The 14,767-nt window shown below is 38.9% G+C and overlaps 1 protein-coding gene across 6 annotated transcripts in view; it reads right to left on the bottom strand.

Annotated features, from left to right (window-relative positions):
• NALCN (sodium leak channel, non-selective) overlaps nucleotides 1-14,767 on the bottom strand; it is a 269,461-nt gene that overhangs the window by 84,976 nt on the left and 169,718 nt on the right. The window lies entirely within an intron of this gene.

Below are 14,767 nucleotides of genomic sequence, written 5' to 3'. Positions count from 1 at the left end.
TGTTATTTTGTTTTGTTCATTGGATTCCACATGTAAGTGAGATCACCTAATATTTGTCTTTCTCCAACTGGCTTATTTCACTTAGCAGGTACATCTATGCTGTCACAAAAGGGTAAGATCTCCTTTTTGAAGGCCATGGTGTAAACGTACCACAGCTTTTTTATCCACTCGTCTACTGATGGGTACTTGGGCTCCTTCCAACTCTTAGCTATCCTATATAATAAAGAGGTAATATGCAAATTAACCCTCATGCTGTCACAAGATGGCTGTGCCCACAGCAGAGGCAGTGTTCCCATAATGAGCAATCAGCAGGGATCTGAGGTTGCGTGGCACTGGGCCGGGGTGGGGAACTGAGGCTGCGGCCGCCGCGCGCCCCCCCCCCCCCTCACCCAGCGAGGCTTGACTGGGGACCTTCGGCCATGTCCCCACCCTGTGGGGCTTGACAGGGGACCTCAAGGCATGCTTCCTGCCCAGTGCCCAGCCAGGGGACCTCAGGCCATCCCCTTCTTCCTGGGCCGGGGGACCTAAGGGTATGCGGGGGCGACCAGAGTCTGTGCCCCCCTTCCCAGTGTGTGCTGGGGGACCTGAGGCTGCACCCCCCACCTGGTGCTGGAACAGGGGACCTGAGGCTGTGCCCCCTGCCCAGGGAGGCTTGATGGGGGTGGGGCCGGCCGGGTCTGGGTCTCACGCAATTTCAAGGTGTGGTGTGGGTGGGCGGAGACTTGACTGTGGGTCCTGCAGCATGCCCCAGACTCTGACAGGGAGGAACACTTTCATATACATTTTACTAATTTTCTCTCACCTCTGACACTTCTATTATAGAGGAAGGACAAATAGCAATATTAAAATATTTCCTCTAATTTTCTTTTAGTGTGCACAAATTTCACGCACCCGCCACTAGTTGTAAATAATGCTGCTATGAGCATTGGGGTGCATATATTCTTTCTGACTGGTTTTCATATTTCTACAAATCAGGGAAACCATGGCTTACCATTACAAACTGGAACCAACGCTGAGCTAAGGAGACATCGTAAGAATGGACTTGGCTGGCAGAATTCTGACTTGAAAAAGATGTAGTGGCTTCCACTCTTTCCCACCCTCCCTGTTTTTCCCTCTCACAAATGGCTTCTCTTGAGACCCTTCCTTACTGCTCTTGACCATTCCCTTCCTCTCTGACCTTTCTACACATGGAATCCATCCTCTCTCCTGTCCTGACTCTGCAAACTGCATCTTTGAACATGGATTCTGTATGTAGAGTACATCTAATTCAGGCAGCCTTTTTAGGGAAGCATGATTCCAAAGACATCAACTTCTTATCCTTTGTTGAGCATACTTTTTAAAAATAATTACAATTTGTCTTGTATTTGTGGAAATATGACCATAAGAGTTCTTATAATAGGAAGATAGGTGGCAGCTGCCTTGTACCCCTATTGGGGATATCCTAACTGACCAGAGAAAACACGAGGCTGCATTTTTGGAGAACATCCCAATTTTAATACAATATATTGGCTCAGTTGTCCAATTGGTTGTGAGCGCATAGTGAGATTATTTGCTTCATCTCATCAGAGAAATGTGCCCCTTTTTCTCATTGTGCTACAAAAGCTAACATCTTTGTTTTATATAACAGAAACAATTCACTTTTGCCATTTGTATGTTTTATTTAACTCTGTGGCTTGTCTGGCTTCCTGTCATAGGTGGTAATCTCATTTATGGAAGGGGGTTCTCCTGCTCATTGCCTTCCTCCCTCCCTAAATGGAGCACTGAGCACAGCACGTTCTCAATAATTTGATGGCTATGATAATGACAGTGATAAAGGATTAGCTCCCAAAGGCACAAAACCAAATGACTAACATGTCCATGAGATGTAGGCGATTAGAAAAAGGGTTCCATACATAAACAAAGATGTTCATGAAAGAAAGACTTATTTTCTAAAAGCTCATTGACACAACCAGGAGAAAAATGTTACAGGGTAAGTAGAGTAGACAAAAAAGAAAAAGCAGTTAGTAAGTTAAGTCAGACCAGAAAGAAAGATAATTATATAAGGCCAAAGAAATAGACCTGAAAAAGCTGAGAAGATAGAGCAAAACTAAGGTAATTAGTTCACGCATTTGCTGACAGATTTATTTATACATTGACGCGGTCACTTATAAATTAAATCCTAGAGGCCAGGTCATTGTTAAGTTCTGGGGCTAGAAAAATAACTAAGACACAGCATTAGCCCTCACAGAGCCCACACTATAATGAACAGATGGTTATAAAAACAGATTATGACAATAAATTAGAAGAGCTACTCTAGCCAAGATATAAACAAAGTGCTGGGTGCACAGGTGAGGAGCAAAGAGACAAATAAGAAAAAAAAATGAAGATGCTACTTCTACTTTCAGAGACTTCTTGGGGAGAGAATGGCACCACCTAACTGTTAGTCAACATTGGGGATCTATAGGTACCACCACTGGTATGCACATTTATGAGAATTAAATGTTCAAAAGACACAAGAGCATATGGTATATTAATCAGGACGTAGCATAAAAACAAAACCATGAGGCTCTTTTCTAAAACCCTCTATGTGTGTCCATTCTCTAGATCCCTACCCATACTTTTCTGGTCAAACATACCACCTGGGCTCCTGTACTCCTTCCATAGTCTTCCCATCTGGTTTGGCTCCTTTGAATCTGTTCTCCACCCTGTGGTCCTAGTAGTATTCTCACCTTCTTGCTTAAACACTTCAGTGGTGGTCCATTGCTCTTAACACTCTCAGTCTTTCTGAGTTTATGCCTGAGTTAGCTACTCCCTATTTGCCCAGCCTCATTTGGCCATCTGCCTGCATGTCATCTTCTTCTAGTTCCCCAAACGTGTCTGGACCCTCTGCCTCAGAGGCTTTGCACATGCTGGTCCCTCTGTTGGGAGCTCTTCTCTTCCCCTTTCTTTTTATTCTTCATCAACTGTTTCTACTTGTTGTTCTGATTTCAGTTCCATTACCAGTTCTCCAGAGAAGCTTTCAGTGACCAACAAGGTCTTCCTTATAGCATACTGGGTTGAACTATATTGTTGTTTGTGTAGGTCAAAGCACTCAAAAATAGTCAATTTCTTATGGCTCACTCGAATACATATTGTATTAGCTTCCTAGGACTGCTATAACAAACTATCTCAAGATTGGTATCTTAAAGTAACAGAAATGTATTTTTTCAGTCTTCTAGAGGCTAGAGTTCCTAAATCAAAGTACCAGAAGGCCATGCTCTCTTGGAAGGCTCCTGTGAAGAATCCTTCCTTCATTTTTCCAAGCTTCTCATGTCTTTGGTGTTTCTTGCCTTGTGGTCACATCCCTCCAGGTTATGTCTTTATCCTCAAAGTGCCTTCTTGCCCCTCTGTTTCTATCTTTCTATCTGAATCTTTCTCTTTTCTCTTACCAAAACACCAATCACTGAAATCATGTGAGTTTAACTGATTACATTAGCAAAAATCTGATTTCTAAATAAGGTCCCATTCTAAGGTCTGGGAGGACATGGGTTTTGGGGTGACACTATTAAATTCACTACATCGAGCATTATTTGAAATTATAGTATGTGACCACTTGAACATGTATCTCTTTCCTGAGACTCTAAATGCTAGGAGAGCAAGGATAGTGTGGGGGATTTTCATAATTTCATATCTAGGGCCTGCCACTATATGTAACACAAAGTAAGCTAAACAAATATTTGTTGAATAAATAATTATACTGATCAGGTGGCAGAACTAAAGTCTCTAGCAGATAACTGAGAAAAGAAAGGATTTTAAATATAACCTGAAGGATAGAGAGATAAGCAGAAAATATCTATTTACCAATTAAATAAATGTGTTTGTGTGGAGTATAGGTGTCTCTGGATTCACGGAAGAGAATAAAATTTGACTCTATGGCATTTAACCTGAACTTCTGTCAGCCATTGATGAACTTAGAATAAATTTAGACATAACATTTTATATTAATCTATGATCTAAGAATATAATGTTTAACATATCTAGGTCACCAGTATAACCTATATATATATATTAAATAAAACCTATACTAATTTGTATTACTTATATTTTCCAAAACTTGCAAACTCCTTCCTTAGGGGCCAGATTCCACTTTTTAAAATTTACTTTATTGCACCTTTTAGAGCAGTGGTTCTCAACCTTTCTAATGCCGCAATCCTTTAATACAGTTCCTCATGTTGTGGTGGTCCCCAACCATAAAATTATTTTTGTTGCTACTTCATAACTGTAATTTTGCTGCTGTTATGAATCATAATGTAAATATCTGTGTTTTCTGATGGTCTTAGGTGACCCACAGATTGAGAACCACTAGCAGGGTCGCCTAAGACCATCGGAAAACATAGATATTTACATTACGATTCATGGTTGGGGGTCACCACAGCATGATAATTTTATGATTGGGGGTCACCACAACATGCGGAACTGTATTAAAAGGTCACAGCATTAGAAAGGTTGAGAACCACTGTTCTAGAGAGTAAAAACACAAGAACTATTTGTGAATAAATAAATAAATTAGAATTCAGCATGAGTTTGAGCATTGCATGGCAAAAGAACAAAGAACAAATGAGAATCTGTTTTTGATGACTCAGAAGGTTCTTCAGGATACTAAAACTCTCTTCCTGAATATGAGGCATTGCTGGTCCATAGATGTGCAGGAGGGCAGTTAAACAGAGAAGAATGAGTGGCTACTCAAATGGTAGCTGCACCAGACCTCTTTACTAAGTCACTAAATAAGGGGCCTCTTTTGGAATAGCAGTTGTGAATTTAACAACATAATGTTAAGTGAGAGCAACCAGACAGGAGTACATACTGAATAATTCCATTTCGATTGTTAAAAAACAGGCAACAATATCTATGCTGCTTAGTGGTATCTGTGCTGCTTAGCATCAGGAGAGCGGTTACTTAGAGATGGAGGTGAAGCGTAATAACTGGAGGGTGTATGGAGAAGAGGATCCTAAAAGGGCTTCACTCTTTTTATTTTTTATTTTATTTTATTTTATTTTATTTTATTTTATTTTATTTTATTTTATTTTATTTTTTAATCTGTGTGCTGCATGTGCTCAGTTTGTAAAAATGAAGCAAAATGTCTCTTTCTAAGTGTTTATAGAACAGTAGAAAACCTTTTTTTTAAAAAGGGCAGATAACACAGTAGAGCAAAATCATTTAATCCTTACTTCACTGCTATTAATCATCATAACCATGTCCATTTCTCTTTACCCATTCCATGATTATAATCCCATATAATAAAGAGCTAACATGCTAATCAGACCAGACAGCCAAATGTCCTGGACGACCTTCAGATGAAGCTGGGGCTGTGAGGGCCGAGGCAAAAATTACCTTCCTGAAAGACCAGTGGGTAGGGGTGGGGCTAGCAAGCCTGTGCCACCAGGCCAGCCATGGTGGTCCCAGTCCCCCTCCTTCTGCAGAAGGGGTGGGAGAGGGGGTGGTGTGGTCCCAGTGCCTCTGCAGAGGTGGGTTGGGGTGTGACCATGGTGCCTCAAACCTCCCATGGCTCCTCCCCAGTGGGAAAGGGGTGGGGGGTGTCAGTGCTAAGGAGCAGCAAGCCAGTTTCTGGCTGCAGCACCTTCCTGCTCCTCTGCTAAGCCAGAAGTTGGACTCATGGCTGGTGAGATCAGTGGTGGTGGCAGGTGCCTCTCCTGCATCCACAGCAGGTGAGTGGTAAGGAGCAAGGGGTCCTGGACTGTGAGAGGCCCAGACTGCAAGAGGGATATCTGAGTGCCAGCTTAGGCCCAGAGTTATTAGGCCTAAGCTGGCAGGCAGTCATCCCCCAAGGAGTCCCAGACTGCGAGAGGGCACAGGCCAGGCTAAGGGGACCCCCTCTCAACCCCCAGTGCACAAATTTTATGCACCAGGCTTCTAGTTAAGATATTAAAGAAGAAAAGAGAAAAGAGCAAGATGTGTGTGTGTGTGTGTGGGGGGGGGGTAGTTGGTGGAAAGTGTGAGGAGGTTGAGGCAAACAGAATAAAGATAATATTTCATGGTATTTTGAAGCCACTATAAAGTTTCCTTAATATGTGATAAAATGGTATTCTACTTTTTATCCAAATGCTTTCCCCTCCTTGCTTATAAGCAGAGATTTTTCCAAGATCAAATTTGCTTTGATGGCAATGAGTGAATAATATGGACTATAAGAACTGGATAATAATTTAAGATCTTTATACTACACCACAAAAGCAGACTTATTATATAGCAATTCTAATTGCAATTGTTCCTGTAAAAATTATTTCAAAGACCATGACTCTTGAATGGAAGGAACATGATGCATAGAATCCCAAGATTTTATTCTTTACCTTGGGGATAAAACAAACAAACAAGCAAAAACACTAATGTAAAGAACAGTACAAAGGAAGGAGTTTGAAATGGCTTCCACTGGGCATGAAGTCTGGCTGCCACAGATTAGATGATAGCTTTGTACCAGACTCACGGGGCAAAAAAACACACATTTTCAAAAAAAGAAATGGGAATCAAAGAAAAAAAAAATTCAAACCTTGAGCTTTAAAACATATAAATCATCTGAGCTCAGCGCTATTCTCTGGCTCAGCACCTGTCTTGCTGAGATATCATTACCCACTGGGCGGCGGAAAGCCTTTTGCTTTCCTTGTGCTTCTCCAGAGAGCTGGGTGTAATTGCTCTGCATGACACATACCCTGTTCTGCCTCATCGCTTAAATCTTCCACATTTCAGCCTGTGTTTTCTTCTGTTAAAATATTCAAACCGTATTTCATTTCAGCTCCTTTCCGAATGCTGCGAGAAATAACTGAATGGAAGGATGACACTAAATATGCATTTTTTGTAATTTTTTGGTGTGGTTTTTCGAAAAGAAAAACAATTTAAAAAGCATTCGGACTTGGGGGAAGAGTCCATATTTTAGATTCTAGCCCATGCTAGTTTGGAAAAATGTGCAGAGATCTGTGGGTGAATGTCACTGAAGAGTATTTGTTGACTGTTCGTTATATGAAAACGATCACATTCTTTTTTTGATCTGGAGAAAGGAGTCCCTCTTTGTTACCTGGGCAGATTAAAGCAGAATTCTCTTTGTTTCTTTGCATGTGGCATTTTTTTTTTTTTTTTTAGCTACACATAACATAGTGACTCAGAGTTGAGTTTCTTCCTAAAGCATAAAGTACGATTTTTCAAGGAAGTTTCTCTTGCTATTTTGCCTCTGTGATTTTACAACCCAAATGGCAGGGCTTCTGGGTTAAAACAGATGGGCTATTTGGAGGAACGATCGAACATGTTGGTTTTTATTAATATCCCTGTGTTACTATAAAACATTGATATATAAATATAAACCATATCTCCCCCTAGTCTGTTGAATTCCATAAAGAATTTCTTGGAGGGAAGGCCTTTTCATTTTTATTCCGGGCAAAGGTCTGTTTGGCCACATGATTGCTTGGAAGACAGCAATACTCTCTACCCTTTAAAAATGTTTCCTTTCAAAAGTGCTGAAGTCCTTGATTTTTTTTCCCCTTCTACAAAGGACTTTTAATAAATACAGTACTTCCAAGGTCAAATTGGGGTTTTATGAATGTAAATTGGAGGGCTCATTTCTTGGTTTACGTATGGGTCATAAAAGCTATATTTTTATGTGACAGCTGACACCCCAAAATGTTCCAAGTAATTTCATAACTGATTAATGGCATGTGGTGTTTCCTTTTCTACATCTCTCAACAGATTCAAGAGCTGTTGCTCATTCGTCTTCACAGCATACGCATGAAGGAAATGGGGAGAGGAGGGATGTCCTTGGAGGAGCTGCTACCCTGGGGAATTGAGTGGTGACTCTGTGCTTCCTGGTTTGGGAGGCCAGCAGAGCACTTATGGGCTGTTGCATTTATACCATCTTTGGACATCCCTAAGAAGTGCACAGAATGTTCACTTCCATGCTTTCATAAGATCTTGTTAAAACTTAAGGTCTTTACAGGCTTTAAATGTCATGCAGAAGGGTACCTAGTGGGGCAATATAAATAATATTTGCAACCAGGCTAGGCTAGCAGAAAATGTTAACAAGTGAGTAAGAGCGGGAAACTAAAGTGCCAAATTATATCAAAGGGAAAAGTTTTCCTTATATTATTGTCCCTTAAAATGCCATTAATGAAGTTAATGATTTCTTAGAGACCTTAGTAATGAGCAGATTTGTTTTCTATGCTTTTTTTTTTTTTGTCTTCTTTTCTTCTAGGTCCAAAAACCTCTATGTTATATTATATCTTTCTTGTGTTATTCAACTGAAACACAATCGTTCCCATTAGGGAATTAACTGAGTCATAGAAACATGTTCATTATGATTAAAAAAATGCATATTTTTTGCTTCACTTCAGATGAAATTAGAGCTTCATGTAAACTAGAGGCTTGGTTCCTATTATGAGATGAATATTTAGTAAGTAATAGGAATAAAGTCCATGCCAAATTCAGAATATATATAGTGTTCTCATATAACTGTCCTCTCTTTTTGATTTAGAAAACATAAGAGACGGCACTCTCTAAGTAAAAATAGTAAAAATAAATAAATAAATAAGAATATCTGCATTTAAATTTTTGTTCAGTTTTATAATCTCTCAGTCACTCTGGATTTCAATGTTCTCAAGTGAAAAATGAGAATTCTCATTCTTTTATATAAATGCCAGATATATAAGTGACATAGCATATTGCCTGTAATTTGAATTACTCAGGGAAATGTGCTATAAAAACCAAAGCTGCTCTGCCAGTGTGGCTCAGTGGTTGAGTGTTGACCTCTGAACCAAGATGTCACCAGTTCTATTCCTGATCAGAGGCACATGCCCAGGTTGCAGACTCGACCTTCAGATGTTTCTCTCTCATTGATGGCTCTCTCTCTCTATCCCTCTCCCTTCCTCCCTTTCTAAAAAAAAAATAAAATAAAAACATATTAGAAGAAAAAAAAAATGAAGCTATCACTATGCCACAGTAACTGGTAGTCGTATGTGAATGTGATCTCATCTTAGTAAGTGGAGTTAAATGAAGAGTAAAGCACATACAGGGTGAGGTAAAAGTAGGTTTCCAGTTGTTAGTATGGAAAATCTATATATATGAGAGGCCTGATGCATGAAAATTTGTGCAAGAGTAGGCCTTCCTTCTCCTAGCTGCCAGCACCAGCTTCCCTCTGGCACCTGGGACCTGGGATGGCTTCCCCCGGGGCCCCAGCTTTGTCAGGAAGGACATCCAGAATGATGTCCAGTCTAATTAGCATATTATCCTTTTATTATTATAGATAAAAGCCTATCTGACCAGCCGACCAGTAGCTATGACTTGCACTGACCATCAGGGGGCAGATGCTCAACATAGGAGCTGCCGAGCTGTAGTGACTTGGCAGCTGTGGTTCTCCAGTGACACATTCAGAACCAGAGAGGAAGGAGCCCAATTCTGGGGTGGATCACCCAAGAACCACCCTCTCACAATCCAGTACCCATCAGGGGATGTCAGAGAGCAGGTTTTGGCCTTATCCCCGCAGGCCAGGCCAAGGGACCCCATCGGTACACAAATCTGTGCACCAGGTCTTTAGTAATACAATAATTAATAAATATAATACAAGAATAAACTGTTTTGCCTTCTCACAACTGGAAACCTACTTTTGCCAGACCCTGTTTGAGCTGTTGCCCCCTCTCTTTCTTCTAGTCTGGGACCACTTCATCCTTTCCCAATCTTTCCCATTTCTTCCTCTTCACTGTGATTTTCTCAAGTCTCTTGGTTTAAAAAAATGAAAATAAAAATAGGGAGAAGCAAACATTTCTCCTCATAATGTGTCCTTCTTTATTCTTCTCTTTTCAAACTTTCTTCTTGAAAGAGTTGCCTATGCTCACCATCAAAGCTATTTATCTACACTAATGTCCCACTCACCTTCCACCCTCTCTGGTCTCAGGTATCTCCCTGTCCTTACCAGTCCCCAACATTTCCCATGTTGCTGAATCTAATGGTCATTTCATCATCCCGGATTTTATCTCACTGCCATACCTTAAACCCTCCTAACTGGATTTTCATTGTAATCGTGTCTCCTTATATTCATCTTTTCAGAACACCATTAAAAGAAATATCACCTTGTTCCCAATCCTCACAGTAATTGAAGGACGGTCAATTGTGTATAGAAAATGCAAATCTTTTTAGCATAGCATACAGTAGCCTCTAGCGCCTTGCCCTTTAGACTCTAACAATACTGGTTTGTACATCCTTCCAACACAGTCTTATTTCACATATGTATGCCTTTGCATATGCCACTTCTCTGCCTGCAATACACTTTCCTTCTACCCTTGAACTCTTACACATTCTTCAAAATCATCTCCTCTAGGAAGATTGCTCAGAATAAAAACAACAGGTAGCTGAAGTAGTAAACAAGTGTGCTACATATGATGCTGAACACTTTCTAATTGCTAATATTATTTAATTCTCAAAATAGCCCCTGATGTAGGTACCATAATTAGCTCTATATTATAGCCTGTTGAAGATGAGGAAGCTGAGGTCCAAAAAGATCATGTCAGCTGCCTAAGGCCATGCAGCTAGAAGTGGTAGCACTGAGATTTGACCACAGTCTTTCTGACTCCATAGCTCAAGTCTCTAAACACCATTGTATACCGCCTCATCAAAACATTCTCAAGCTTTTACTTCTGCAGTGTTGCACCTGCTATTTATTTTACATGGGACATCTTTTCCCACTTTGCTAACAAAATATTATTCATCATTTTTAAGGCGCATCTTGCCAACTTGAGTCTCACCTGAGTTAGCCATGTCTCCCCCTATGCCTCTTTATCTTTCCCCTGGTAAGGCGGCAAGTTTTTAACAAAGGGCAGAACTCTTTGTAGCCCCATGGCCTTACACTGTGCATTTACACATGATAGACAATGATAACACAACAGCGATGAGATGAAGAACAAAAAGGCAACATCAATGGCATCCCATAAAGAGGTCAAAGTGGCCCCTTAGTGAGATTTCTCATCAGCCTATTATTCTTTTCTAAGTTCTTTACAATGTTGTATCAGCCATATTAACCAACACAACAAATCCCTTCAATTTCAGATGAGTTATATTACTAATAAAGATGAAGAGGAGAAATGACATATCACAGCACATTTTTCTGTTAGAAACAAAATCAGAAGAAGCTTTTGATCTAGCTCCTAATGACATATATGTTCCAATTTTTCAAGATAAAAAAAAGCATAATTAACTATAAATTCCATACCACATATTCACAATATAAAGCTTCACAGATGTGTGCACCTTGGAACGAGGCAACACAGCAGCCAATGTATGTTTTTATATGCTGTGTTATTAGAGTTCACAATCACAGAAAATTCTTATCTCATTAAAAAAGCTTTATTTTGAAATAACTTGAAACTTACTAAGAGTTGCAAAGATAATTCAGAGTTCCAAAATACCCTTGACCCAGCTTTTTCCTATGTTAACATCTTACATAACCATAAAATATTTATAAAACTAGGAAATTAACCTTGGTCAATGCTTTTAACTGAAGTGCGGAAGTTATTTGAAATTTCCATGTTATTTTTTTCTGTTTCAGAATCCCATCCAAGGTATCACATTATATTTCATTGTTATGTCTTAGGCTCCTCTTAGCTGTGATAGTTTCTTAAACTTCCCCTTGTTTTAAATTGAGCTTGACAGTTTTAAAGAGTTTAGTTGTAGAGTACTTGTCAATTAAGGGCTATCTGATGTTTTCTCATGATCAAACTGAGGTTACGGGTTTTTTGAATAAAAATGATATGTTCATCTTATCATACCAGGGGGTACATGACATCAATATGCCTTGATATTGGTACTGTTAATCATAATGACTTGTGTAAATGTGTCTGCTAGTTTTCTTCACTATAAAGTTACAATGTTTCCCTTTCCTTACTCTATAAGTTAGAAGCCAGTCAATAACTCTGGCTGACACTCAAGGAGTGAAGAATTAAGTTTTATCTTCTAGAAGGAAGGAGTATCAAAGAATTTGTAGACACGTGATAAAACCATCACAATAATTTTTTTAAAAAATGATTTTTTTTTTGGGGGGGGGTAGCTTTTAGGCCTTCTAAGTACCCAATTTACCCTTAAAGTTTCACATACTAATTTTATTGTTCATCAATAGAACTTGCCTATACTAATTGTAACTGCATTGTCCTATGGATGAAAAAAGCGGTTATATGCAAAGTAATCTCATTAGTTGATCTGATCACAAATTCCTAACTGAGCAAGTCATGGTGAGTAGTCATGCCCCAGGCCTACAACTTCTTTAGAAAAAGGTTTAACCCAGTCCCATCCATTGTTCTTGTGCATCTAGGATAAAGCATGTTTAATACCCCTGGAAGAGGAGGCTAGTTTTTATCCTCAACAGAACACATAATCTTATTAACTATCCTGTAATCCAGGGGTCCTCAAACTTTTTAAAGTGGGGGCCAGATCACGGTCCCTCAGAGAGCTGGAGGGCCGGACTATATGAACTACTAATTCCTACTGTAACACCTCGGCTGCGCTCACTGCCCAAAAATCCTGGCGGGCCGGATCAGACTCCTCTGCGGGCCGCATGTGGCCCGCGGGCCGTAGTTTGAAGACCCCTGCTGTAATCCAATCCCCTTGTTTTCTCCAATCCTCCTTACATCTCCTGCTTAATTTCAAATGCATAAAAGAAGCTGAAAAATTTATTCTCTGGAGCATTTGAGATCTTGCTCCATGGCATATGCTTTCAACAGTTCTAATGATGATTTTCTATTTCCCTTATTTGTATTTCTATTATTTTTTATCACTTTACATTTATAATTTGAAATTATCCTGTGAGAAAGAGTTCTGCCTTCTCTGACATTTTTTATTTAACTACTTACGTATACATATGTGTGTTTTTTGGCTATTTATCTTATTCTTTGGGTTATAATCCAATACTACTGTTTTTTTATTTTATGCCTTGGCCATTGGGAGCTTTTTCAATTGACTACTCTACCCTTTTGATATATCCTTATCTTCCTTTTATTTTAAATCTCTTCTTTATTTTCTGGGTCCACAAAACACATCTTGAGTCTTCCCTGACTCAGTTATAAAATTAGCCATTTCTCCAAAGAGTTGATTTGTTTCTTTAGGAAATGGCATGTAAAAACTAAAAATCTTGGGCACTGGGTTTGCTTATTGTTATTGATATGTTACTGCTTTTAGTCTCCTTCAAAGGAAATAGCTAGGAAGCATATGTTCATATAGAAACTCATATAGACACACATACCTATAATTAATACCTGTCTATGTCTGTATGTATCTTGTAACCATAGAACCACATCCATTCATGTATCTATCTACATATGTGAATATGAATATATATTCATCATGAATCTGTATATCTATATACAACTGTATCCATGTACTATCTACATATTTATGCATCTACCTACATATCTATGTATCTTAAAATAAAAAACAAATTTTTTAGTTCATACTGATACTCCTACTTCAATCCAGCACCACAAGGTTTTTTACAGCATCTCCCCTTTGCTTATTTGTAAATTCCTTTTTTGTTCCACCTTACTAGACAGATAACTAAGTATCATTGATGTTATTTACCATAAAATAAATATGGCACTTTAAATTAGAGGCATGAAAGACATTTTGTACTGGAGTCTCTACATTAGGGTCTTGAACTTAAGAGGACAGCTGTGCTCTGTCCCCTGAAGTAATTCCCTTTCAGGCAGCGATAATACATTTTCCAAGTACCGTTCCTGAGTATGCTTGTGGCAGATTGTAGAGTTGTTCAATTTTGCATACTTTGACAAAAAGAGCTTATTAGATGCACTATGAAAATTCATATTAATCAACATATTTTATGCAAAACACTATGGAAATAGGGCTAACATGCATATACATTTCTTGTTTCTTAGAAATAGCCTGTCATTCTTTTGTTAATATCAGAGTAAAAATATTCAATAGTCATATGGTTATGTATAAGAATGCCAAACCAGTCCCATTTCCCACTGAGTCTACTACTGAGTAAGTGCAGGGATTAGAGAACAAGGAAAGATCAATAATGAAATCACTGACCCTCAAGAATAGGGACACATAACTATGAATAAAGAAAAACAAACTGGTCACTGTTCTTAGATAAATTTCATAGCTTTCTGTCCACCTTTAATGATTAAAAATCAGTCCACCTTTAATTATTTAAACCAGTCTTATATCTGGTTTAAACATCCTCTGAAAACCCACCCAACTGAGCTATTATACAAAGTGTAAAACCTGGCCAAGACCTGGGGAGGGAACATGGTCTATTTTTTCATTGTTCTATATCTCCTTTTTTAAAAACAGGCTTAATTCACTTTGTTTTTCTTGTATAAAATTATGCCATGGACATGTATCTCCTTTTTGTCTTTCTAGTGGAGGCAAGGGTTAAGAGTTAGAAGAAGGGATTGTCTTAGAAAATTTCAGGGTGCCTCTTTTTATAGTTTGGCCTGGATCTAGACCTGTTCAAAGCTCTCTATAAGGCTGATTAGCATTATGGGGCAGTGAAAATTCTGGCCTAAAAGGAGTGATATGGACTAGAAGATCTTTACAAATTAGGAGATAGAATTTGAGACAGAGAAAGTATTGATTATTTGTAACAGAACCGAAAGTCAAAATTTATGTAAATAAAAACTTTGACACATTATTTGTGTTACTCTAAGAGCAAAGCACCAGCAGTTATTAAAGATTGTTTTTCCTCACTGCGCCAATATCTCTTTTCTTCCCATCCTATGCAATCTCATCCAGATTTACAACTTTCACT

This window comes from Pipistrellus hanaki (genome assembly GCF_964339955.1).
Source record: "Pipistrellus hanaki genome assembly, chromosome: 3".
Lineage (NCBI taxonomy): Eukaryota > Metazoa > Chordata > Mammalia > Chiroptera > Vespertilionidae > Pipistrellus > Pipistrellus hanaki.
The sequence above is the reverse complement of the archived record's forward strand: the minus strand, read 5'-3'. Positions and strand labels throughout refer to the sequence as shown.